Genomic DNA, 27,724 nt, shown 5'->3' on the forward strand with positions numbered 1-27,724 from the left:
ATGGCGTGTTGAGTAGTCTGATTGTGGCAGTAGACATGAGTGTCGTGTGCGGCAATTTATTATTTTAATATTACTCTTTTACTATTGTAATATGTCTCAGAGTTCATATTCACGGGTTAAAAAATACAGACATTTTCATCAACTGAAGAAAAAAGAATCTGTAAACGTAGAAGGCGCTAAAGAAAAAACTCCGGATTACAGTGAACGCAATAATGCCGATGAGGAAGAGGTTAGTTTGCCAACAGCCAATGAAATAACTATCCGTAGTGGATCTATTGTGGATCAAATTAGTGGAGATGTCGATGTTCGACATCTCGATGATAATGCTAGTGCTTGTGGTGATAGTTGGTCGGGTGGTGATGGTGATTGTGGCTCGTATAAGCATCTTAATGATTGCATCAGTGAATCTTTGATCAGCAATTAGATGAAAAGCTCGAAAATTTAAGACGCAGGATGGCTTACGATTTAAAGCAGTCTATGAATGAGCTCAAGACCACAATCATTGGCACTAATCTAGCCCCAGCTTCTGGTCCTAGCTTGCTTGAAATACAGAAGCAGATGTCTACGCCACTACCATTTGAAATGGATGATAAGTTCCAGGAATACGAAGCGATATTGACAACGGACCCAGATCTCGTAGAAACACTGGTAATATATCTGAAATTGATCGTTTTTCTTCTTTTTTATGTAAAATCAATAAATTGGGCGGTGACACATGCACTGGGTTCGTTTTCTGGTGATGAAAAAATCTTTCATCACCGGGACTCAAGTCTACGTCACTGGAACGCTTTGGTTATAGAACCAACCCGCTGGCGATGAGCCCAAAGATGTCTTCTCATGTTCATAAATTCAAAAAAATTTCCCTTCTTTTATTTTTAGCGATTATTCATGAGAGTTTTGATAAGCAATAAAAAAGAGATGAAAATATGTGTTTCCACTATCCTATCTGCGGTTCTGAGGAAGACAGTGTCACTGCACTATTCTGGTTACGGAAAGGAAGCTGGCGGAAAGAAAAAGAAAAATTTTTATAACACTGCAGTATGCAAAGTACTGATTGATGTGATAATTGAGGTAATAGGATCCAGCACTGATGAGAAGAAGATAATGTCAGAAGTAAGTACTTGGTTGTCACGTTCTGGCGATCGAGAGGGTGGGCGTAAGGAACGACAACGCGGGTCAAGTCATCATAACGAGAATAATTCAGTTTGTTCCTTTGATACCAATCGATAATACTTCATTTTTCCGGGATAAATGGAATTGTAAAATCACTGTGTTAATATGACTCCATTAGTTCATTTTCGTAATTGTATTAGTTGTGATATTCTTGATAAAAGGTACGATTAATAGGAAAAGTTTATATTATCAATATATTTTTATCGCGAGGCGTTTCATTGGGCAGAATATATATTAATATATGAATATTGTTTAGTATTCGGCTGTCATTGAAGTATTAATTATATTTATTATATTTCTCCTGGCGAGGTCGGAAATCCAGAAGATGGAAATAACAATTGGAAAATGTGATGTATCTTAGCATAATAAAGTATTTTCTATGTCATTTCCTCATAAGTTAGATCACGGGAATAAATATCCGTTGTTGGTTCAGGGATTAAATATTATGTCCAAAAGTTTAAAGGGAAAAATAATAAGTGGATTTTTAATTTTTAAGAAAAATTCTAATGAAAGTAATTTCAGCCATTGAGAGCTGTTTTCAGTATTTGGTGATTCAAGTCAAATAATATTTATAAGGTTGAAGTTTCACAATCGGACTGCGTCCATATTCCCCAAAGATTTCAAATTTAAGGGTTGAAATTAATTAGTTATATGTAATCCTATCCAAGACTTTTTTATATTTCTAAGTTTGTTTGAAAGAGTGAATATAATAAGCAATATTATATAGAACTAGCACACAATCAATGCAACTAAATATCATTCTGTGTTCCGGAGTTGCAGATGGAGAAGACATTATTGTAAAAAAAGGACGTCTTTCCGAGATGAAAAAATAATTCTTATCAGGATAATTCGTATCAGCAATTGTCTATGGATATAAGAATTAATTCTTATCATCCATAGCGGAATAAATTATCCATAATATTGCTATTATAATGACTGTTTTCATGCTTGAATTGAAGCACGATAATTTATCAATTCTAAACTACTAATTTAAAAAATAACATTGGTGCGTTATTTTGTTGGATATTTTGTTAATACAATCTTCGAATTCTGAAGACTGACTGCTAATATTATTAGATTGTAAGAGAGAGTTTATTAAGACTTAATATGGTATGTCGTATTAAATTTCGGATTCAAATGATCTACGTAGATTATTTATTTTAAAAGCGGATGAAAATAATCCACAAAAGATTTTTCTACAATTTATACCTGCAATCATTTTTTTGAGTTTTCATATTCTGTTCGCGGAAAAATCTCATAGTTGTGATTATCTTTCATGAAAATTGGAGATACAAACACTGCATATCTTTAACTGTTCAACCAAAATCGGATGAAAACATGTACTATGTCGATAGGAGGAAAAAAGTTTTTGATTGGCTGAGTTTTTTTGTCAATAGATTTAATAAATTTAAATATAAGTTTTGTCACATAATAAAACTGTTTTCTGTATAATGTTGAAGGTAATAAATACATGTCTGCTTATCAGATATACCGTTCATATATTTATTGGTGATTCTGAACCCAATACAGGCAACGGTTGGAGCCTGGCCACAGCTCTGGTCGTAAATCTGGGCCAATTTCGGGCCGAATGGTCAGCCCAGAATGCGGCCAAAGTTCGGCAATAGGTCTGGGCCAATTTCGGGCCGAATGGTAAGCCCAGAGTGCGGCCAAAGTTCGGCAACAGGCCTGGGCCAATTTCGGGCCGAATGGTAAGCCCAGAGTGCGGCCAAAGTACGGCGACCGAAGTCTGGCCAAAGTTCGGTCCCAGGCCTGGCCCCGTGTTATCATCCCAGGGTCTAGCCAAGTTCGGCGCGAGTTTGGCTGGAGCCCGGGTGCCGAGCTACGGCAGCTCGGCGGCCGTGCTTGTACCAAGGTTGGCCCATTCGTTTTTTCCTACCTGGGATATGAGGTGATTTCTGATCAGTTAAGCCCAATCTCAATGGAAGGGGTGCAACAATAAAAAGGTCAATCAAATCCAATTGTTAATTAATTGAAATCACAGTTTTGAAGAATTCAGTCTTTGAGAGTTTCTGATTACAGTTTTACGCGTGGAATGAGTTCCTGATCACGAAGTGAGACAATTTCTGATCACGAAAACAAAGCGGTTTGACTTTCACGTAGAAACGCTTGTTTCATCTTGTTGACAGTTAGAGGCTTCTCAAGTTTAATTTTCTCTTCAACTGCATCTCTCTCTCTCCCTTCAATTTCTTTTTCTCAGCCTTGAAATCGTCTCACACATCCAAAACGTGTCAAAGGCCATCTGACTTAAGAAAATTTACATTGGTATTACATTGGAATTTATTTTCATTATTCATTATTGCTCTGTTGATATGTAATTTATTTCTGTCACTATTGTCACTGTGGATCAATATAATCGGACTTTGGTACTTTTTAACCCCCTCGCACACCAAATGACGCCACTTGAAATGACTTATCAGACATGAGGACCTCCTCGCTGGAAGAATGTGATTGCAAGTTACAGATTCCACCGCTAGAATCTCACATATATCTACCGTGAAAAGGGGGCCCAATGGACTGTTTATATCCAGACCATAAATCACCTCAAGTCCACATCAAAATTTACCATAAACAATTAAAATTAAGATAAAATGAAATAAAAAAATTCAGATTGCCCGGAAAAAATCGGATAAAAGGAAATATAAAAAATACAAAATAAAAATAATTTTACGAAAATTCTACCTCACCAAATTGACCATATATCCACCTTAAAAAAGAAGCCCAATGAGGCATTCCTCCACCCTACATCCCCCTTAAAAATTCCCCTAAATTCCCGAAAAAATCTCCAGTAAATTCAATATAAAATTTATATTTCACCTGTCAATAAAGAAACCCTCACCAATGTCTTAGACTAAATTTCCATCCAAAATCACCCCCACCCCCAATAAACACCCAGTTCCCTACCCCACTAGCCCACAAAATTGACAGACGCCCTCCAAAAAAATCCCTAGACGATATTTTCCTTCAATATCCCAACAATATCCCAACCCCTAGAAACCACCCCATTCCTTACCCCTCTGACCCTAGAAATTCCCTCCCAAAATTTCCTCCTTCCCTCACACGCGTAACATGACTCCCTCGGCGGAAAAAATTTCCTCCTAAAATTCCCTACTCCCCTCACACGCATAACATCACTCCCTCGGCCCTGTCACACGAAAAAAAATCCGCAGGTGATGTATAACGAGAAATCAAAATTCCCCATTAAGCCAGTAGATCAGCAATTAAGATACATGGCTGATTGGTCAGCTCACCGGCTCTCGGAAACCCTCAAACACATAATCCCACATGCCCCCAGAGGCTTCCAACAGAAAAAAAACAGAGACAGTAATAGCAAAAAAAAAGTAGCCCCGCTGTATGGTATGAGTTATTCCACAAACGCCAACAGCACGCCAACATGTACTCACTCGAGTCTCTGGCATTGGTCTCGCCTCTTCGTGCCTCGGAGAAGCGAATCGAGTCGGTCTTCACCTCCCGTCTCACCACTGTATAGTTACCAGCATAGTAATTCCCAGAGTTACCACGTAGCCAGGCCTTTTCAATAATCCCTTTCTCTTTCTTACTCATGTGCTTCACGATAACTTCCGTTCTCACTTTAACATTTTGCCGCGCGCCGCTTGTACCTTAAACCAAACAGCCACGAGGCCGCGAGTTAGTAGCAACTGCCAACCATTGGCAGCCGACGGTTTCACTCCTTCGTGCCGTCGTTTGCCTCGTACACGAAAAAGTCAACGGCAGTTTGCAATTGTGCAAATTCCCAGTGTGTGATCGTAGAATTGTGTTGACGAACTGTAATCGATTGTTCGAGGTGATTCCAGTGAAGTTCCAGATGATATTGTGGACATCAGTGGTGTCCGTGGGATCGATGGAGTATCGGGAATGTGATGTGTTTGATGGTTGACAGTGGAGACTGTGAGCTGAGGGAATATAAAATATCGATTAATGATCGGTGATCGATGACGATGGGAGTGGACTGATCAGTCGATCGATGTACAATCGATTCAGCTGAATAAATATTGTCCTTGCGAATGTGTCACCGCAGGATTGTCCACCATTATCCAGCTGGTTTTGCCTCCCCCCTCCCAAGGACACGACAATTTACAACCCTGACTCGTCTCTTATTTCGTTTATATTACCCCGTACCGTTGATCTATGATCACCAATACCAGTGCCGAGGCCAATGACTATGTGCATTCTTGTTTCAATGGTTTTTTACGATAGATTAGAATTCATTATTTATGACGATGATCAATACGAGTTATGTCGATAGTGTGACTATATCCTTGAATGCATTAAGGTCGACGGAAAGTGGCTTTTACTTTGCGCTTGTGAATTGCGTGTTTTGTCAACGACTCTGTATCAACACTGATGAGGATAGCCATATAACATCATACACGACTCGCACGGTTATCGATCCAATACGTAGGCGTGATCTGGAGTTAAACCTTGTCGAAGTGTTTTTTTTTTTTTTTAATTTTTTTTTCTGTCTCTGACGTTATTTTATTCTGACTTTTACGCCCCGACCGAGGACTTGAATATCTGGGGAATTATTTTGGTTTTTCCAGCGCACGGATATAAGTGATTGGTCATTTTAATTACTCGAATTTGAACTGATGTTGGTACGTATGGGAGTGACTGATGGTGATTAGTCTCGAGGATGAAGTCTATTTTTTTTTATCGTTTGTATTTCAGCGGTTGTTGAAGAGCCGCCGGGTATGGACTAACGTCTCCTCAAGGGTAATCCTCGTGATTTATTGGAATTTGGAGGAGAATTTGGAGCTGGATCGTTGTTGTTTGCAGAAGCGCGCTCGCCATCGTCGGTGTCGGCGAAGACGACGCCATTCAGCCGACGTCGGAGCACAGCGACCTCTGCAACGTCACAGCCGCAAGGTGAGTTGCTGGGAATTATTTTATATTTTAGTTTTTTATGGGTGTGACATTCATTGGGAATGTTTGTGTATGCACATGCGCGGGGAAATGCCGATTTTTATATTCTATTGTGCGGTTGAGGAGGTTTTGCGGAAAAGATCGGTATCTGGTCGGTGAGTCGCGTTAGTGACGAATCCTTGAGATAAGGGTGGAAATGAATTGTTAAATGCGGGGGGAAATCTGGATTTTGTTGGTGAGTTTTGGGGTCGGTAAGTGGGGGATTTGGGTGCGGAGAGGGAGAATCGTTGGAGGAAAATTACGGAGAAAATCGGGGAATATTTTACGGGACGAGAGGTGATGGAGCGATCGTCGGAAGAAGTAATTCGATGAAAAAATGTCTGTTTGTGGAGGATATTTTACGATTTGTTCTGTACAAAGAGGAGGTTAACATTAGCCGACAGCAGGCGGGTGATCGTTCGGTTTTCCGTTATTAATCCATTTGTGTTTTTTTCTAGCGATTCCGTTAGAAGTAATTTTTTGAATTTGTGGCGATTGATGGCGCGCGCGACAGGCGCAGAATCGTGAGCACATGCTATAGCGAGCAGACAGATATATATTTAATGCTTACTTTTATATATCTGAGGAAATATATTTATGTAAAAGATTAAATATCTTCGAAAGTGCTCCGCCGATTGAGCTGATTCAAAATACTTTTTGTGTCATAAAGAGACAGTCATGACCCATTTGGACTTGTTATTTCAATTTTTTCTCAAGATCAATGAAAAACTGTGCAGTTATTTTTCAGTTATAGAGAAGAAATGATATTATGATAAGGTTTCATGGCTCAGATAATACTCGTCTAATCGAACTGCAACAGCGTATAACTGCAGGGATCTGAAATTTCCTATTTTTTTCCGAAATTTTTACAATATTTATATTCAATTTTTCAATTTTGTAAATAAATGAAAAATCCAAGTTCTGATATATATCGGACGTACATATGAACACGCCCTAAAACCGTAATTTTTCCAGTTTTTGCCACATTTTAAACCCTTTACACCCAAATTTATAAAATTAAAAAAATTATCAAATACCAGATTTCCATCCGAAAGCGATAAAATTATTAAAAATCAAATTCACTTGACAATTACTCTAGTTATACGACACGAAAAGAAATTATTGATAACAATGACTTTAATGCTCTCAAAGTGTATTATGAATCATTTTCTTACTTCTGGTTTACACTTTATAAAATTTAGAGAAATGTTTTTTTAGGTTAGAGAATTTTTAGACTGATAACAAAGAAAATTACTGCGCTGGTAGAGTTGACATTACTGTACCATTCGGTTTGAATTCGCTTAACGTAAAAATCAACTTTCTGCGTCTTCAAATACAACCTAATCATGATATAATTAATTAATTTTTATCAAGTTTCGGAATAGAAATGGGATAAGATGGCACACGATAAACTCTGACAGACGAGTGCAGTAATTTTTATCTAATATTTCTCTCTTTGTGTAATAATTCTCCAATATTTTTCTGCGTAAGTCGATTGGTCAATCTATTTCTTGCCTTTCGAATCGAGTTGATTGCTTGAAATTTGTCCAACAAATCCTTGAATTTCTAGAAATTGAGTAGGGGAATAGACGAAAACGTGTAATTTCAACTTTGTTAGTGTTCACGTTTCTAATGTTATTCTTAAACTCCACGAGTACGATCCAATGATTGGAGTTGGAACGTGTGTGAGGGTCAGTTTTGGGGCTCCAGTGTAAAGCTCATTAGGCTGAGTAGTGCGGTACAATTGGTTGGGTCCTGGCGAATGAGAGACAAAAGAAAATATGGCTGAGGCACGCGTGTACTGTAGCCAACCGGACTATCAACGGCCAAGTGAGTTCGTTTGGTCTCCATTTTATTACCCAACCGTGGTCACCACGACGCCGTAGACTTCAGCATTATTTCGTTACTGCCATCGCCACACATTTCGTGTATACCTCATTCTCACGATTTTTTTTGACTGAAAATAATCAAGGTATTTCCCTTCAGCTGTTCATTTTTTTCTCGTCCATTTGGAAAATTGGGAAATTTGGGGCAGGTACCCTGAGTTAGGATCAGAAGTTAATCCGACCGCAGTCAGATTTCCTTTCATTAGATTGATCTTCATCGAAAAGTAATCAGGTTTCGATCCTGTAAATTTTCAGGATTTTTTCTTTGTTCCTGAAGACAATCAGGACCTTTTTTACGGTCAATTGTTTTTTTTCGTGAATTCGAAAAATTTGGAAATTCGGGTCAGTTAGTCTGAGTTAGGATCAGAAGGTGATTCAACTGCAGTTTAATTTCATGTGGTCAGGCCGATCCTCATCATACACTGATCAGGTTTTGATTCAGTAAATTTTTTCGAAAATAATGGCGGCAGCACTGAGGAGATTTTCACGATTTTTTCCTCATTCCTGATAGCAATCAGGATCTTTTTTTCACCTGTCGACTTTTTCTCTTCATAAATTCTGAAAATTTGAAAATTTGGATAGGCAGATACTCTGAGTTAGAATAAGAAATTAATGTAACCGTAATCAGGTATCATCTCACCAGCAATCACTCAGATACTGATCCGGTAAATTTGCTCAAAAATGATGGCATCAACACTGAGAAAATCCCGACCATAATATGATGAAATGGATATGATCTCATTCCGAGGTCAGATATTCTGACCGTACTCTGATCTAAATCCTCTCATAATCACCAATCAGAACTTGATCCAATTATGCCATCACCTTTTGGCCCCTCGTCAGTTCTGACAGGTCTATGATCTGAACCTGAGCTTAATGTCCACTCGGAAATTTACTCCACCATCATAGAAATGTCCATTTTTACCAGAATAAACTTCGAACACTTGCGTAAAAAATATATAAATATTCTTGTAACTGGTAACGATCGACGACAAAGGTCATAATTATTTATTCGTAGATATTTTCAACGCTGAAAGTATCCACAAATTCCAAATAAATTCGCAATTGATATGCAACCGACTTCGTAAAATTCTCATTCACTCACCCCGAAATGCGAAAAAAAAATTTTTATACGGGAAGATTGAAAAGATATATTTTTTAACAGCGACGTAAAAATGATCTCAACGTATTCCCGCAGATGTTGATCCAAAGTTACCGCCTACTCGTCCACAAATCCACCATCAACGAAATCTCCGATTCACCAAAGCATGAAGTAAAATACGAATAATCCTTCGGGTAAATCCCAGTATCTAAATTACTCCACACCAGTGTTGATTATCTTGAAAAGGGGGCCATCTCCCCTTATACCTGCATATATATCCGCATGTATTTCCCCTCCATGAAGAGACGCAGTCGCATCCAGACGTCGAATAGGAATCGCGATGCTAATACTGTAATGTTGGTATGCGAACAAAAATCCCCTTTCCCATACCATAAAATTTCATTCTTTTTCTTTGTGAAAAAGTCCCGTCTGAGGAGGGCTTCAACCTTGGTGAACCTCAGCCTTGGCTTTTCCTTATACTCATTTACTCGAAGAGAAATATTTAATAAAAATTTCCAGTCTTCTCCACAATTCGAGAGCGAAGTGCGATTATGGGAAATTTTATGAAACTGTCGACGAATTTTTCGTGAACATTCCATTCAAAGACAGAAACTTTGGATGAAAATTAGACGTCCGGAGTATTTTTTAGGTCAAGTTCTTTTGTGAAAATTAGACTTGAGAGGAAATTCAATAAAATTAAACAAGTTGTGTGAGGATAATTAATCAGGTTCATAAACAAAAAATTTTTTCTCAGAAAAATTGGATTTTTATATTGATCATCAAGAAAATCTCTTTAAGATGTCGATCTGTTGACAGGAAAAAATATATTTATAATATAATAATACCTGAAATATCAAATAATTTACTGTATATCAATGTTTTGATATGAGAGAACTCTCTATTGTTGCTTAAAAAAATTTTTCTCGAAATTAGTTCCATATGGCAACTCCAAAATTTTCAAGAAAATTGTGCTTTCCTCTTGGAATCAGTATTTGTTCCAAGGAATTTTTCTGAGAAAAAAATATAATTTCGTCAATTACATTTGTTCCGGGCAATTAAATGCCTGAAGTTCCATTTGAAAATTGACTTCAAGTTTCTGTCATAAGAATATTTGATTGGAAAAATTATTTTTTTCTCGCTGTTATGAATCTTATGAGAAAAACACCCATTAAAAAAACATCAATCAATCGGACAAAAAACATTCAACTGGGTTGTTGATCGTTCACTTCGTTTGCTCCCATTACGCGTGGACTGGAGTGGGTGTAACGTATTACTGGTTGAACCAATAACTTCTCGGCCAATTATAATTTTTTTCCTTATTAGAAGAAAAGGAAATCGAAAAATTTCCATTAGAAAAATGAGAACACGGCTGAAGACGAATTTGTTCAGTTTCAAAATTAAATCTCATTAAAATAACAATTTTTTTGTTAAATAATGCAAAAAGCGTTTTTATCGCAAAGGCGGTTCTCATAAAAAATTAATGAATTCTAATTAATATGAAAATTCATTGATTGAAAAACAGGTGAGAAATCACTCTCGTATTGCTCATCGTATAGTTTGTTTACTCTAATTAATTAGTAGTATGATTCTGAATGGGTATTTTGCATATAATTTTCTTCTGTCATGCATAACCTATTGTTAATTTAATTTGATTACATTGAATACGGTTTTCTCTCTAATTTTCAAGTGATTAATTTACAAATGTTAACGGAAAAAATTAATCTCTTTAACAATCTTTATATTAATTAAATGAATTAGTAAAGGACATTAAAACAAAACATTTAGAGTGGATTAATGAAAATTTTAGAGAATTTTCCGAAAACGTTTATTCAAGCACTTAAATATAGTGCTCTTCATGCCATATTTTTCGAGATTTCGGATAAAATTTGCGGGAATTTCTGAAAAATTGATACACTTTGGAACAAATTCACATTTAATAAACCAATCAATATTCTAGCGTCGCCACTGGATAATTTTCCCAGTCATCACTTTGCGCCTCTTTTCCTGTTCTAGTACCAGAATATTTCCAAGGAATTTCTCTCCCCCATTTCCACCCCTTAGACTTCTGTCTCCCCTCTTCATGACTCCACTAAAACCAACCGTTTGCCTCTTCATTTGTTGAATGAGTTAAAAAAATATATAATATTCATATATTTTTTACCCGATCCATTTTACCTCATTGATCCCTATTACCCTAACCTTCTCCAAAAAAAATTGAAAAATAAAATTGTTAAAAAAACGATTTTAAAAGAATTCAAAAGCAGATAAATTTTATAAATTTCTTACATAGTCCATTTTACCCCCATCCTCATCCCCCATAGTTCGTTTTGCCCCACATTCCCTACATTCTGAATTAATTCTCTCAACTCAATCTATGCAAAATCTTTCAGCCCTAGACTTGAGTTAAAAAATTTAGTACATTTTTATGTTCACACGTGTGCGTTTATTTTTTCACGAGGAAAAAAGATTCCGACTCCTACATAACCAATTCAGTTCATATTTATGGTACAACCAACACACATGTGTGATGCAGTTGGCTGCATGTGACTTCTCTCTCGGTCTCTGGGATGCTGTGTATTTTTGTACAGCACCGGGTTGGATCCAAGAGTCGGGGATAATATCAGAGGCGCACGACGAGGTGGTGCGAGGGGCGCAAGGGGGTAGAGAGAGAGACTGAGGCGGTGGACTAAATAAAATTCAGAATTTATGGAAACGGTAGGGAATGGAAGTGACGAGACGGTGAAAGGGAGTTGGTACAGTATGGCGGAAAAAAAACGGTGAGCAGAGGAAAAGAGATTGGAGGATGAGAATTCCATCTTCGCGGACAGAGAGAAATATTCAATAAAAATTACATATCTTTCCGAGGGCGGTTCTACGAAATTTTACGAAATTGTCAGGAATTTTTTTCAAAAACTTCCGTAATTTTTCATCTTTTACGTCGAGTTTTCCATTCGATTCCGTAATCGATGAGCGAACTGCGAGTTCCGGAATTTCGGCTGAACTATAGGATTACCACGGCCTCGGCGGGGGGGTCTGCTTTTTGGTCTTTACTCTTTGCAGCAATCGATTATCGATTTTCAAATGATCGATTAGGATGATGATATAATCGATTGACTGGGTAAACCGATTTTTCATTTGTCGAAGTCAGGATTAACTAAATAGAACGTAAACATAATATCGATTATTTGCTGTATTAGTAGCTAAACAATCGATATCTCGCAGAATTGAGAACTTCGAGACTTTCGATAGCGGAAATGATCGAGCGGAAATGGTGTGCATAAACATCGATTATTTTTATCAATCGATAGAAATAAACGATCCTTCCATCTTAGAATTTAATTTTCCGAGAAAATCGCGTCTTCTATTCTAGTTGGATTGAGTCGATAGCGGACAATCGATCCCCGCATTTCGAAATTCCATATTTCGAGAATATCATATGATTTTCATTGGGACTATTGATTCGATAAAAAAATTATCAATTCTCACATCTCGAAATGCGATATTTTAGCAGGACTGCATCTACTTTTTTATTATATCGACCCGTTATTGCGTCATCGAGTATTTTTCTTAATCGATTTTTCAAACACGGATCTCGAAATTCGATATCCCAAGAATACCGCATGCTCTTCTCCGATAGTATCGATAAGAAGGTGCGCACCAAACACTCTAAAGGTTTCATCGCACGCACTGCGCACAAATATCGATTATTTCCATGAATCGATTTAAAAAACAATCGATTTTTGAATCTCGAAGTTCGATATTTAAAAAATAACGCATTTTTTCGTTTCTAATATGGATTGGATTGACAACTTTATCCCATCAGTGAGAAAAATTCCATAACCTGTTGTCCAATGAAAAAAAGTTTCGTGGTGTGACCAGAAGTAAGAATTTCAAGTTGACGACTAGTTTATGGAAAAGAGGCTTCTAGGATACGCTCCACCATATCTCATAGGACTCGCTAGAGGTGTTTCATAGATAAGAAAGTGCGATTGCCCTATCATGGCGTCATTGGTCTAGCCAAATAACCCGTCACTATTACCGGTTCCCATCCTAATGCCTCCGGAGCTTCATTCCGAGAACTAGGAATTTGTGACAACCTCGCCGATTAAGGTTAATGGTCCAGAGAGAATTGAGGAGTCCCGGGGAACGTGTAACTCCACTTCTCAAAAATTCCTTCACTCTTCTTCACTTAAAACGGCTTTGAACGTCTTCCATCGATTATCGACAGAAAATTATGTCAGTCCTCAGTCTAAACCAATGACAATTTCAAACAACTCCAACTCCTCACATCGATAGAACGATTCATTCATTCCAAATGAAATTCCTTAACTATTAACGAATGCTAGAGGTGAATACGAACAAATTAATATTCGTTAATAGTTAACGAGTGGTTCACTGGCACTGATAGAACGGATTAGTTATTACAAACAAATAGATTTTCGTCTTAGATGAAGTCCATCTGGCTCCATCAAACGTTTATTAGTTAATTTGTTAATTATTCAGTGGCGAAGTTGTAAAACGAGATGAGGCGCTTTTCACTGATGACCAATTCTCTTGTGAATATCTCGAAATCTAAGGGAGATAGCAAAATTATTATCAGAACATTTTTTGTAGAGGAAATCGAGAGCTATAATAAATGTTATTACAAAAATTTCGTTATCTCTCTTGGATTCGGAGATATTGCTCAAAAACTGGAGTCAGAGATAAACCAACTTGTCTTGTTTTACCTCGTGCTACTGCATTACGAATTATTTGTTCGTCTTCGACTCTAAAATTTGTAATAGTCAACGAATTTGGTTTGGAATAAATGGATTGGTCTAGCAGTGTGGTTTTTTGGAGAGAGAAGTGATGGCGGCCGTCGGATATCGATGGTGCGCATCTCTATCCCACCGGTCCGTAATCCTCGGGACCGTGCGTTCCCCTTCGCCGCAATACCAATGCAACGATTGCCGGCATTTGATTCGACTCGACTATCGCGTGCTCCAACGGACGGCCCAACCCAGTGTTGACCACCTCCGCCTCAAATATTCCGTCCCTCCATCTTTAAAGTGAGACTAAAATTGGATTTTAGACTTTAATTTTCTAACGTAACATTATTCATTAATTAATCATGAAAAGGAACACGAATAGAAAATTTGGTTGGAGTTCGTTCTTAATTAGCAGTCTTGCATTAAGAATAATTAAAAAGGGCGCTGTTAATCTCTAATATTAAGAAAAAATTTCAAACAATCCATAGAAAAAATAAATAAAAATTTTCTGTTCAATAAAAACATTAGTCAGTAACAAACTGTTCGACTAAATATTGTATGAAAACTTTTGAACGATCAATAGAACAAATTACTGAAAATCTTGTGTTCAATATGAAAATTATGATCAGTGGTAGATTGTTCTAGTAATATTTTATTTAAAAAAACATAAATAATTGGACGTTTCTAGCCTTTCGTCTTTATGTTCCATCGTTCAAGCTTAAATAACAAAATATCATTCCTTAATTAATTATTTCTTTGAACCATCCCCCCTTCCGTATATTTATGTTAAGAATTTTTTATTAACTCCTCACATATGGGTTAATTAAGTATGAATTATCCCACTAATTAACCATTTTTCTGTTGTAAACGCACAAACCCAACCTCATATACCACAAAAAAATCAGATTAATTTTCACGCAAGAACAAAACGTTCAAGAAAAACGGAAAATAACTATAGCTACATTATAAATATAATGAATATATTAAATATATTAACGAACATACAAATATATGATTGAATGGACGTTCAGCGGAACCAAATGGGCCCCAATCCGCCGAAATCCATTCGTTTTGTAATGACTAATTCGTTCCATCGCTGCCCCAATCAACAAATTATCTCAATAAAATTAGTAAATTCAGAGTAATTTATTTCTCGACGTTGGTAGGACGCAAGTCTACAAAGAAATTAAAAGCATTAAAAACAGCCAATGGGGGGAGAGGAGCCAAAAGCGTAGTCGTTTCCCCGGTGAGGGAGGAGAGAGAGAAACGATAAGATGTCGGTGTCGAGACGATTGGTGCTAGTGCATGGCCTCTCCTCTGCATCTCGGATACATATCCATGCATACATACATATACATATACCCATTTGGACGAGCAAAATACGCGTCCCCGTTGTTGGCGGCCTTTATACACAAGCCTGCATTCACCCATACGAAGCAAATAAAAAAATAAATAAATAAATAAAAAACAACACTCGGAGAAAAGGGAAAAAAAAATTGCGTGTATTTCGCTTCGTACATGGAGTGTCGACTCTAACTCGTATAAGTTACGAGACACCACAAGAGAACCGCGCACACACGGCCGTACAACCGGGTCGACATCAGCCATTTTGAATTCCTCCAAGCCAAGTGTACGTTGAAAATACAACGGCCCCGAGATTCTCACCGTGTCGGCGGGGACTAACGCCATACGATTTCAATTTTTATTCCCTCTCATTTTCGACTGTGTCAAAAAAATACCCCAGAGGGCAATATTGTTGATACTTGATGTTTCCAGTCAACTAGGCATAACCCAACACTTCCCCTGAAATTTCGAAAAATTTTCATTGTTCGTTTTGATTAAAATATGGAGACAATCTGACAGTTAAATATTCATGAAATGTTTGAGATAGAGGAAATGGAGAGGCTGGGCTTCGCTGCGGTCTTTTGGGATTTTTTATGGCGATTGGGGGAGTATCTGGTTAAGGAGAAATTTTGGTTTTGGGGAAAAAGGGAGTATTGATGATGTTGTTAGCGAAAATTTATCATTGTTGGAAGAGAATGGTGAAGAGAATAATTTATAATGTTGGGAAATGGCGTTCGGATTCTCGTGAAAATTTCTGAAATTTAATTGTTATGATTGCGCGGGAATTTCAGAACATTTGGATGTAAAAAATTCAGAATTTCGGGTGAAAATTAAATAGAATTGCAAAATTGTGTTTCACTTTTTGGGGAAAATGAACGAACAACGAGAAAATATAGGTGAACATTCACGAATTTCGGGAATAGCGATAGTGAATTCAATTTATGAAAAAAAAAAGTTGAAACCAAATGAAGAATTTTTATTTTTTTGCAGCTGAAAATTCGGTAATTTTATTGCATTTTTTGTGACACCTGAAATCCCATGATATTTAATCTTCATAAGATTTTGATTGCTGTGAAATTTCAAAACATTTCGCCATTCAAAATTCAAAATTTTACGGGGAGAGCCCGGACATCTGTAAATTTTATTTCAGGTATTCTGCAAAATTATCAGAAATCGAGAAAATTCCAGGACATATGTTCTTGAGCCAATTGAAAATAGAAAGAAAAATTTATGTCCATATGTAAATACTTAAGGCTGAAGGCCCTTGGGCGATGGCTTACTGTAAGGCAATTATTTCCTTGGATTTTTCTTGCAATAAATTCCACTAAAAAGGGAAAAAAATTCTTGAGTTGGCACTTGTCTGGTAATTGACCGCCATTTGATGCAAAATTTTCGTGATTGCATTGACAATTAATGTAAATCGAAAAGGGTACCCTAATCGTGCTAAAAAAATTCAATCAATTATAACTATGACTCCTGAATATGAAATATGACTCCTATTATGACTTATGATTCTCCGAAAGCCTTCTAGTCATCTCCCTGAAATTTCTTGATTTTTGTGCAGTGGTAGCGTTATTACATTTAAACCCAAATAATTGTTCTGCTTTAAGAAATGAAATATTTCCATCTCATAATCCCCTGAAATTATCAAAAAATATTTCTAAGTTACATCTGAGTTGGAAAATTGCCGTTGTATTACCCCTATTACTTAAATTTTTCTCCGTTTCTGAGTTTTCTAAAGTCGAAGCAAAAACAGTTCTCCCTCGTTTTGCCCCATTGAGGGAAAATAGATGTAATACCGTAGAATAATGAATGGGTAGTACTAGAACAGTATCTTCCAGGGTAAGTGCTATAGGGTTTTTCGCTCTTGCGGAATTGGCGCCACAGCCACAGGGCGAGGGCTGGAGAACTGCGAGAGTTGAAAAACCTCGTGGCACTACACGAAGAGAAATATTTTCTAAAAATTACGTATGTTTTCCGTAATTCCGGAACGACATCGAGTGAAGGAAAATGTTACGGAACTGTAACAGAATTCTTTCGGAGCGTTTACATAATTTTCATCTGAATTTTCTGAAAAATTGCGATATCGTCACGTAAAAAGCAAACTTAAGTTCCGTAATTTTTACTAAATATTTTCTCAACGGAGATAAATCACCTTTGACTATTGACCAGTTTTTGATGAATATTTCGAAATCTATGAGAGATAACAATATTTATCATAGGACCTTTATTGTAGAGTGAACTGAGACCTACAATAAATGTCATGACAAAAGTTGCGCTATCTCTCTTAGATTCGGAGTTATTACTCAAAAACTTAACTTAGAGGTGAATCAACATATCTCGTGTTACCATTTCGCTACTGAATTGTCATCTCCGCAGAGATATAACAACACCATAAAATTCTCTAAAATATTCCTCTATTTCTATGGAGTTGATTGTCTTAAATGTCTTAGAGAGAATTATCAGACCTTTTTTTTTTATTCTGAGACACTTCAAAATCCGAAAAACGAAAAGCCGGAGCCGAAGACGGGATTGTCTCATTATCGTCGTCATAAATTATGGATGAAAAATTATCGCTCGCTATATTTTTTCGATTCACTGCAGTCAAAAAAATTCATTATTATCCACGATAAAATAATAAAAATTTAAAATATAAACGCAACCAAAATGAAACTATTTTAAGCAAAATAAACCCATTCCATTCTCAGTAATGATGAAATTCATTAAAATTTACCGTGAACGTTGGACTTCGTGTGCCAATTTTTCTCAGAATAGAGGATTTTATTGCATGCCAAGAAAACTACATTTTCCAACGAGAAAAAAAAAGAGAAATATATTCTTTGGTTGACCTTCCAACTCTCCCCAATGGGGTTTACGACGTCTAGAATACACGGATCAAATATTACTGGAGCAAAAAATGTGAACGTGCAATGTACACAGTTGGCCTTCGACGAACAACGTGATTATCTTTCTCATTGTGATGCCGTTGTCCTCAGTGACCTCGGATTCAGGAGTATATGAAAAGGGCGACTGAGATCCAACGACCTCGATCCACCCTAAAATAAGGGAAACCTTTTTTCCTGTCAGTTATCCGGAAAAATCGTTTCCGAGTGAAAAAATGCTGTTGCGTTATGAGCAAAAAGAAAATAATTTTCCAAAGATATTTAGGATTAGTAGAAGGACAATATGAACAATATCTAGGTGTCATATACCGTACTATAGACACAACCACCTTAAACAATTGAATTTGGTAATTTAATTGCGCGAGAAAAAATTGGAAGCAATCGTCGTGATTTAGAGTTTTTCTAATAACATTTTGCAGAAAATTATGATATTTTAGAAATTTTTTGTTGGGGTTTTGAATGAATACGATTTATTGGAAAAAAATGGCTTATTTATCAATAATGTGGATACCTTTTTATTTGTATTTGATGATATTTAATGTTATTTATTTATTAGGTTAGTATTCTATAATTCCTGTTATTGAGCTTAGAGGGCTTCTATTCCCTTACAAAAAAAAATTCAAAATATTTACTTATTTACTTATTTACGTATTTACTTATTTATACAAATTGGTGGTGTAGAATTATTTCAAGTTTCTCCCCAAGTGAAGTTCCTTCATTTTTCCGATCCCTTCAATGTTTTTTAACAATTCAATATCAGTATTAAAATTAGTTTTACATAAAATTCATGAATTTGTGAATTCTAATTGAAAATTTGAAAGCTACCATCTGTAAATTAAAACATTTTTGTCAATTTTCGCAAACTGGGTCACCCAGCGCGTACCTCAAGGCGCGAATATCACAATACGAGAGTAGAAAAAAAGTAGTATTTGTGTATGTTTAAACTGGGGGAGAAACATTCGAGGAAAATTAAGAATATTCATCATCATTCAAACTTTATTTTACACACGGAGAAAAATAGTCAAGAAAAATTATGGAATTTTCATGAAAAATTCAGTGATAGTCCGCAAAAATCTCCTACAACCGCCTTTCAGTCCCAACTTACCGAAAAGATACGGATTTTAAAAAAATATTTCTCTCTGTGCATAACGTTAATATTTCTTAAACATTCATTGTTTATAACTTCATTTAAAAAGTGGTCGATTACCCATTCTAAAGAAAATTCTGAATACAAATTTTCTACGAATGGAGAATACGATTGTTCCATGAATGTCATTGTTTTTTGCAAAGTTGCACGCAGTGCTAACCACCAAAAGACAATGGAATAGTACTTTCTAGACCATAAATAACGAAATAATAATTGTCCAAATCATTTGAGTCAGACACAATTAGCATAATTCTGCTTACAATATTTAATTTGAAGGCGAAATCACGAGATGACAATTAATTATATGAAATGAACAATATCATACTGATTCGTCGGACTATCAGTTTGAGACAACTTGATACACCTGAACATCTTCACTGAAAAATTAAAGAAAAACTTTCACATAGCATCAATCAGTAAAGGGCCTAAAAATGGAATTTTCCGACTTCTGGCTCATCAACAACTGATGTACCACAACAATTTCAAAGTCTAAATTTTTCTGATTACAAAGCTTCCATTCACAAAAAAAAATATTCAGTAAAAATTACGTAGGAGTTCCATAATTTACAAACGAGAATGACGGTTCCATAAAAATTTCAGAAGCTCCAGTAAAAAATAAGGAACGTTCCGTAAATAGTCCGCACCGAGTGACGTAATTTTTACGGAACGTTCCGTCCATTTTATTGATTTTTTATCGGCCCCTTGTTCTCACTCGAGAATTACGGAACTTTCGCGTAATTTTTATCGAACTATTTCTCTCCGTGATTCACAAAACATCAAAGAATTGCAGACAAAAGTTATCATCGTGACGCAGCAATTCATCTGTCTCCATAGCGTGCCAAAGATGCACTAAACCAAAGTGTAAGTGACGTTTTAAATGAACCATGTCCCACAAAAGACGAGACACAGCGTGACGACACAGTGAATAGTATAAAATTTCAAAGTACTTCGAAATGACAGATTTGCCAGAGTATAAACCTGCACCGAGACCAACATTTAGTAGAACGGACCCATTATTTACTGACTCAACCACTCGATCCAAATGAAATTCATTAACTATTAGTGAATGATAAACTTGGATATGACCAAATTAATGGTTGTTGATAGTTAACGAATGGCAAATGTCAACGAATTAATTATTAACTATTAACGAATGACACATTTGGGCAAAGGAACCCGCAAAGAAAAAGAGTTCTGACCGACAATCGGCCACTACTGGCCCAGTGTCGGCCAAGGCTGGCCCATCCCCGGCCGACTGTCAGCCACTTCTCATACCCTACCAAGGAAACGGGCCTTAACCTACACTCACAAGAAAATTTAGTAAAACCGAGCAATTATTTATTGCCTCAACCACTCGATCTTGTTCAATAGTGCCAATAATTTATTGATCTAACGAAATATATCGGCACTTTTCGACGACTGCGTTATTAAACTTTATCCTTCAATCGTTGATTCAGACACCTCCAAACATGAACCTCATGCTTCGATTAAATAAGGGTTCGAATCCCCTGAATATTTCATCGAATCTCAATAGTCATTTGAATATATCGTCTTTCGTTGATCTGAAAACTTATTGCAAACGATATCAATCCAATCGCATGCGATAAGATGTTTTTAATGAAATAATAACCGACTTTCAACGGAATATTTCATTATCTGTACTTTGGTGGGAATCCATTGTAAAATTGACGAATTAAAACGTTGAGACAATAAAATTATATTTTGATACGAAAGAATTTGCGTTCAACAAGATATATTTCGTTATATCTACGATATTTTTCTCTCAGGGTACCTGCTCCGAGGGGTTATACATACCTGCCTACCAAGTGAATATAACTAATGACTGTCTTCCATCGTTTATGGTCCTCGTACACCGGTACATACCCCTGCATATACATATACATAATATACATATATAGATATATGATGCGCATCTATGTGTGCTGTTGCGTTATTCACATGCTACGTGTACCGATTCATGCTCGTTATTAACTTTGTGCTTTACGGCATCAGTATGCGTGCATGGCTGAGTGCTTGTAGCTATTATCCGGTACCAGGCCCATATATTGGGACTTGAGACTTGGTAACACCAGACCAACACCGACTACATCATAATGCTATGTACATCGGCTCGGCGTAGGTAGATGTACATACCTTGCACGCTTACAATACCGGGTAATTATCTAGGGATAATTATCAGGTACGAGGATGCTCCTGGGGACAGCGTAATGAACATATCTTGACATTCAACCCAACGTTTATAACTCGAATATTCAACAAGCTGAAACACGCTTTATTTCCAGATTTATTATCTCAAATTGAGGTTGTTAATAACTGAGTGATGGCTATCACGAAATCTCACGAAATTTTATAATTGAAATTTCACGATATGATAAAAAGAGAAGTTGATGGATACATTGTGATCAGCTGGAGAATTGTCTCGTGATGAATGAGAAACTCTGAATGAGTCGACTAATCGTGATCTCGATTTTTTTAAGGGAATTCAATATTGAATTGAATGAAGTTCAACAGTGAATATTTCTGCTTTGATTGACATTTTTCAGCTGAAAGCATTACGTCTCCATTAATTTTTTAGTGGATTTTTACGATTTCATGTTGACCTCATCCACATTAGTGTTAAACTGCCCCTGAAATTCCGTTTTTTCTTCTGGAAGTTATGAGTTATTACTTTCAGCAATCTCCTTAGAGAAAAATTACAAGTCGAGTTCCGAAAGTCTTAATTTCAAGCAATTAAGGTGCCCAGACAATACTCGGTTAGTGATTATGGATTTCCGGAAAAATATGTACTCTTGCGTTCTCATAAGTAATTTGTTCACAGTTTGCCGTTAAATTGAACCTTATTTATTACCGATTTTTCCTTTATTTATTACCAATTTTTTTCTCAATTTGTTCCTAATTAATCCTTAATTTATCCTGTACTTATAGCTGTGTTGTTCTGTGTGACGATCACATTATTTCATTACCTCATCTCATATATTATTATGACCCATCAGATTTCCCCAAAATCCCCTTCAAAAAAAAAACCCTAGAATATCTCGAACTCACTTTACGACCGCGGTGATGTTGCTACCCATTTCTCCGCCATTTTGACTGAACTTCAGACTCCAAATGTTACGATATTTCTTGATTCTCGTTCAATTTTAAACAAAAAAAAATTCGCTCAATGAATATTTTTGTTTCCGGGTTTTTCCTGTGATCTATGATTTTTTTTATTAAGAAAAACTACCAACAATTTACGGTATTTGGAATTTATCAATCACAGAAGTCGCTTCCTCATAAGATGGAATGGTCGAGCTTGAGAGGATCTATAACCGCCATTTGGCCTCTGCTTCGCGTGCTAAGAGCCGGCATTTCATTATTTATTATCTCCTAAACTGTGTACACGGAGAAAATTATTTGGTAAATTTTAATGACTAGTAGTTGAAATTTATTGAATGCATATAAAAAAATTCCTTAGAAAAATTCTAATGTTCAAAAGCCGAAGCAAAACGTCATCTCTATGAACGCTTAGAATTGTTTTTCTACAATTATTATTTTTCCTCGATGAAACTACTTAATCCATTTAGTGAATCCAAAATTTTTTCATAAACAAAAAATAATAATTTAACGGAAATTGGAGGGAGGTTCATATGATCTTTTTATCATAAGGGCCCTCTTCCGGGACCACTATAATTCGAAAAAACCCAAAAGGAAGCAAAACAAATTCTGGACAGAACAGTTTTAGAAGGAAAAGTCCTAAAAATTTTGGTAAAATGTTTGGTAAAATCTTAAAAATATTGATAAAATTTATGAGATTTGTGAAAAATTCTCTCAGCAATTCCGGAATCATTTACAATCAATCCAATAAAAATTCTCGACCCAGCACTGAAATTTGTTCTTGTCTACCACTTTGCGTCTCTTTTCTCGCGCCAGAATTTTTCAAAGAATTTTATCTCCGACTTCCTACAGCTCAATTGGATATGAAAGTCCCAATTAGGATCTTAAGACGTCACAAGATTCAAACTAATATCCTAAAGTCTCCGAATGAAACTTTCAAAACTCTCAAATGAAGAATTTCATTTCACACTACGATGTTTGAAAATTATTTATCTCAAGATCTTTGAAATCGTGAAATAAATACTATTTTATTGGTTGGACTTGTACAGATTCGTTTTGTAATGCATGAAAAACCTGTTCTTCGATAGTTAGGGTTTGACGCACAGAGTTGAGTAAATTTTTTACTTGAAAGATCAATTTAAATGATCAATCGATCTACCAATAACTTATGAGCTATTTAATTGGGGCTATAAATCTGTAGGTTTGTTTTTTCAGTCTTGAAGTTGAGAATTAATTAACAGGTGCTGAGATATCTAGCTTTTTAGGAAGGCTTTTATGGAGAAGGCAATTACCACCTCGTGAAGCAATTGGTTGAAAAAAATCTGAGGGTGACTGTACCCTCGCAGCCGTTAGACTTAATGGTTATTGTCAGATATTCACCCGGGATATGAAACATGGAATCTTTATATGACACTCACTAACTCACTGAAAATTTGCAGATCATTTCCGCTAGTTAAATTCGATCGAATATAAATGAAGACCTCAACGGATTTTCTTCGATAAATAAAGAGAAAATAAGATCCCTTATTTTACGTGACATTTTTAATGACATAATCAGTCATTAATCAGGATATCGCCGCTGATAATCTGATTTTTTTATTGTTTAAAAAGCGTAACTCATTATATAATTATTTACATATATTACGACCTTTGCGATGTGATCTGTCATTTTTTATGGGATTTGATCCACTATTTTTTTATGCGATTCAAGAAAATACTCACGATTTATTTCAGATGAAGATTGAGATTTGTTTCAGTAGAATAATCGTAATTTACAGACATTCATGCAAAATGAAAAAAATAAATAGAGAAATATTCTGATGAAAATATTGGAATCATTCACCAATAATTTGCGGTTATAAAAATCACCGATGGAGGTCTGATTTGAAAAATTATGTTGTGTGGTGATACATAAAGACCGCGTGGAAATTCGTGGTGACCCTATTACCGACAGCCGGTTCCAGAACTGTACATTTTGTGAAAATTTTCCTGTTGGAGCTTCGGGTTACGTTGGGATAGCACAGATGGTGTTGTCATCGAACTTGAAGTTGCGTTCTTCTTTCAAGCTTTGAGTGCTTCAATTTACCCCATAAACCGTTACGAATCCGACCTAATGATTATGAGAAAAAGCGACAAGCGAATACAAAATTATTAATTCAGTTCCTGAATTTATCTCGATAATATCTGCTTCAATATGCAAAATAAAAACCACATAATAATTTCCCGAGAACGTTACTCAAAAAACAAGATTTATTTGGTTATTCTTATTTATTTCATTAATTTCATTCCCTCATTATTGTTGTCATCTGTTTTGTTATTCATTTTATTTTCTTACCAAAAAACTTTTGCCATAAAATGTTTTTTCCTCGCAATTTTAGTGCTTTTCATTTCTCTCCAGATTTCTTTTTACACGAAAAACAATAATTTTTGAATTTATTTCCGGAACATTTTTTTGGTCATCAGAAAATGTTTTAACAGTAAAGTTTCCAACTTTCTGGGGGAAGTAATTAAATTTTTTGCGTCGTAAAAAATAATATTTAACTCAACAAAAAAATAGTCAACACATTTATCTCTCTAAAACCCGCCCTTCGATGTTAATGCATCCCTAAAAAACACCCCCAAGCCCCCATCACCATTGACTATACTCACAAATATTTCCTTTCCATGTTTCTTCTGTAAACAATTTTCCTTTTTTATTATTTTTTGTTCTCCCAAGACGCGTCCGCAACATCTTTCCCCTTTTTTTCTCCCATTAAATCTATATCTGTGGCGCAATGTTTTGTCGCCAGAAATTTTGTTTCAATTCTGAAATTTACGGCTTCGTAATGAAAGTAATTAAATTTTCCTTCCCTCATAAAGAAAAGAATATTTTAATTTCAAAATGGGTCACCGCCACACGTATCGCTCCTACAACACCCTCTTCCCTCTTAACCCATCCCTAAAATCCCCGTCCAATCTAGTTTTCTTAAAAAGATTCCATCTGCATACTTTCCCTTTTTCATTATTATTTTCCCCCACAGACTCCACCCCAAAAAATCTTTTCACCGTGTCCTCCTCGCCGCACATGCCCACTCCCTGGTTTTAGCAAACAAATGGAAAAGCGGAGGGGAAAATTCAGTTATTTATTACCCAGCGAGGGAGACGACCCTGTCCGCCTGGGGCTTTTCTTTTCGGCGAATTCAGTAAAAAGGCAAGGAGCCGTGTTCCTTAACCCCTGGCCCCACCCCGGCCATCATCTCTACCGCTCACCATTCCTCTGTAGATCCTTTCTTCGACTCCAGAAAATCCTCCCTTAGGGTCGGGCTTACAGCAACTACGTGATCGACATACCCCGTTCAACCTCGAGAGTTATTTTTCGTTAAGGGTTGAATAGGTAGAATACATTCTCGATTCACTGATATCTCGAAATAATACAGGAAAAAGATATTCATGAGTCAAGTTTATTTTATCATCTGAGGATATTTTATCGCAGTGTGGACGTCAATTCGTTGAATTATTTTCAGTAAAAAATAAATTTATAGCAAACAATGATTGTGGTGGGAGAAAGAATATCCTATTGATCCCTGTCCAGTCATTAGTGTTTTATAAAAGGATTTAGTACAGTAAAAGACGATGATGGAAGAAAGTTAGATCCAGGATTGAAGATCGAAATTGGGAGACTCAGCGTGGAAGAAATTTTGATTCCATCGTTGAATCGTGCACATGGAAAACAATTTTAGGTAAAAATTATATCTCCAGGGGGCGAAACGAGGGACGAAGGTTAGTTTTATCAGAAAAATTAGCCTTCCAAGTCTATTTTTTTCAAGAAAATTTGACCGAAAAATTGGTTGATTATCATTTCGTCCCACGTTTCGTCGTCTAGAGGTCTAATTTTTATTTCTTCCAAAATTCCTTTCCGTGCATAGAAGCTTGACGCCATTATCAAATCCCAGACTCATTCAAACTCAGACGTCACCGTTCCATTCAACAATAATATCATATAATTATTAGGTTTCTAAATAACGTACCTCAATGTACCCAATGATATTCCACTAAAATACTTCAAGGTGTCATCAATGATAATTGATTACTGGGGAATTATCGGGCAATTCGAAGGGTTGATCGAGGATTGTTGGTCACGTCTCGGGCGAGGCTGGAAATTCCGGCCTGGACATTCAGTCAGTCTTCGAACTTCACTCAACTTGGTTCAACCTTGAGAATCTAGACTAATCAACCTTGATCCCATCTTCATTCCATCATCCATTCGTCCCTGGTTTAGTAAATTCTTCATAAAGAATTATGAAGATTATGAATTGACTTCTAAATTCCTCATCAAGCCTTCATAAATTCTTCATATTAGTTTTCTTTATGAATAATTTACAAGTAAATTCACATCTTCTGGTCTTTATAAAGAATTTATGAAAAATATAAAAGGTTCGAGCTACTTAAACCCAATTACAACCATCGATACCAACAAAAAATCAATAATTTCCCTGAAATCCCACGAATGACGAAAAAATGGCGACGCGCGGAATAAATCTCCAGATCGACTGATACAATAAAATGAGGGTGTCGCAGGTGTAATCACTTATAATTACTAATACATGAATTGCGGAGAAATATACAAGTGACGAGTTGTACGCGTGCGACCCGCATGAAGGAGAGGAAGCCGCCGTCAAAATGCAACAAGTGTGAAAGAACGTTATTGCGCTATTTCACGACTATTTCGCTCGTATAGACTGACGTAAAAAGTTAATCGGCTAACACCCACGAGCCTCTCACACCCCATGGATACTCGTCGTTTTGGACGACGTAAGTGTCCAGTTATATTTTTCTTTTAAAGCATATTCAATTATCCAGACAAACACTCGTGATGGGCCGTTTCAAGTTGAAACCAAATGAGTGTCATCCCGCGGTGATCTTCAGGTTTCCCCTGTGGGAACTGGAGAATATCAGGGGCTGGTTGCTGAGCGATGGATTTATCGCTTTGGGAAAAACCCGAGTGAATCATGTTACCAACGATTTTAGGAATTCCCCATTTTTTTGTGGTTTACGTTGAAAAAGGTATTTGGTTGTTCTTCAAGACAGACTTATTCTCTGGAATTTTTACATTAACATTCTTACGGGAGAAAGAATGATGCCATTGTGAGATGATAAAGAAACATTGTACACTAAACATTTTAGTTAGTTGAAGACTATAAGGCATTAAATTAATGAATTATTCATTATTAATCACCAATTATTTTGTTATTAGTATTTATGAAATTAATCTAATTTCCACTGGCTTGAGCTCTCACATTTGGCTTTTTTTACTATTTGATATTGACAAATTGATTTTGGGAGATTATTAGTAATATTGGTTTTAATTTACACATTATTTTTTT

General features: G+C 36.2%; 1 protein-coding gene and 1 long non-coding RNA gene across 20 annotated transcripts in view; one reads left to right on the forward strand and one right to left on the reverse strand.

Annotated features, from left to right (window-relative positions):
• The window catches only part of LOC135172638 (uncharacterized), a 38,754-nt gene extending 33,284 nt beyond the window's left edge, over positions 1-5,470 (reverse strand). For 2 of the 4 annotated variants that reach the window (XR_010301143.1, XR_010301145.1), the window contains exons 1-2: positions 5,332-5,470; positions 4,596-5,105 (exon numbers count right to left, since the gene is read on the reverse strand). This is a non-coding gene — a long non-coding RNA (uncharacterized LOC135172638). Of the gene's footprint in view, positions 1-1,446; positions 3,438-4,595; positions 5,106-5,331 lie in introns of those variants that run through there. The other 2 variants (XR_010301144.1, XR_010301142.1) reach the window with 2 other exon arrangements.
• Positions 1-27,724, forward strand: part of LOC135172625 (homeobox protein abdominal-B) — a 117,940-nt gene that overhangs the window by 51,497 nt on the left and 38,719 nt on the right. For 6 of the 16 annotated variants that reach the window (XM_064138779.1, XM_064138787.1, XM_064138788.1 and 3 more), the window contains exon 1: positions 5,940-6,078. The exons of 7 other annotated variants lie outside the window; for them this stretch is intronic. The gene's annotated coding sequence lies outside the window, so the exon portion shown is untranslated. Of the gene's footprint in view, positions 1-5,939; positions 6,079-27,724 lie in introns of those variants that run through there. 3 more of the 16 variants (XM_064138785.1, XM_064138791.1, XM_064138793.1) reach the window with 1 other exon arrangement.

The sequence above is a fragment of the Diachasmimorpha longicaudata genome, chromosome 2 (assembly GCF_034640455.1).
Source record: "Diachasmimorpha longicaudata isolate KC_UGA_2023 chromosome 2, iyDiaLong2, whole genome shotgun sequence".
Classification (NCBI taxonomy): Eukaryota; Metazoa; Arthropoda; class Insecta; order Hymenoptera; family Braconidae; genus Diachasmimorpha; species Diachasmimorpha longicaudata.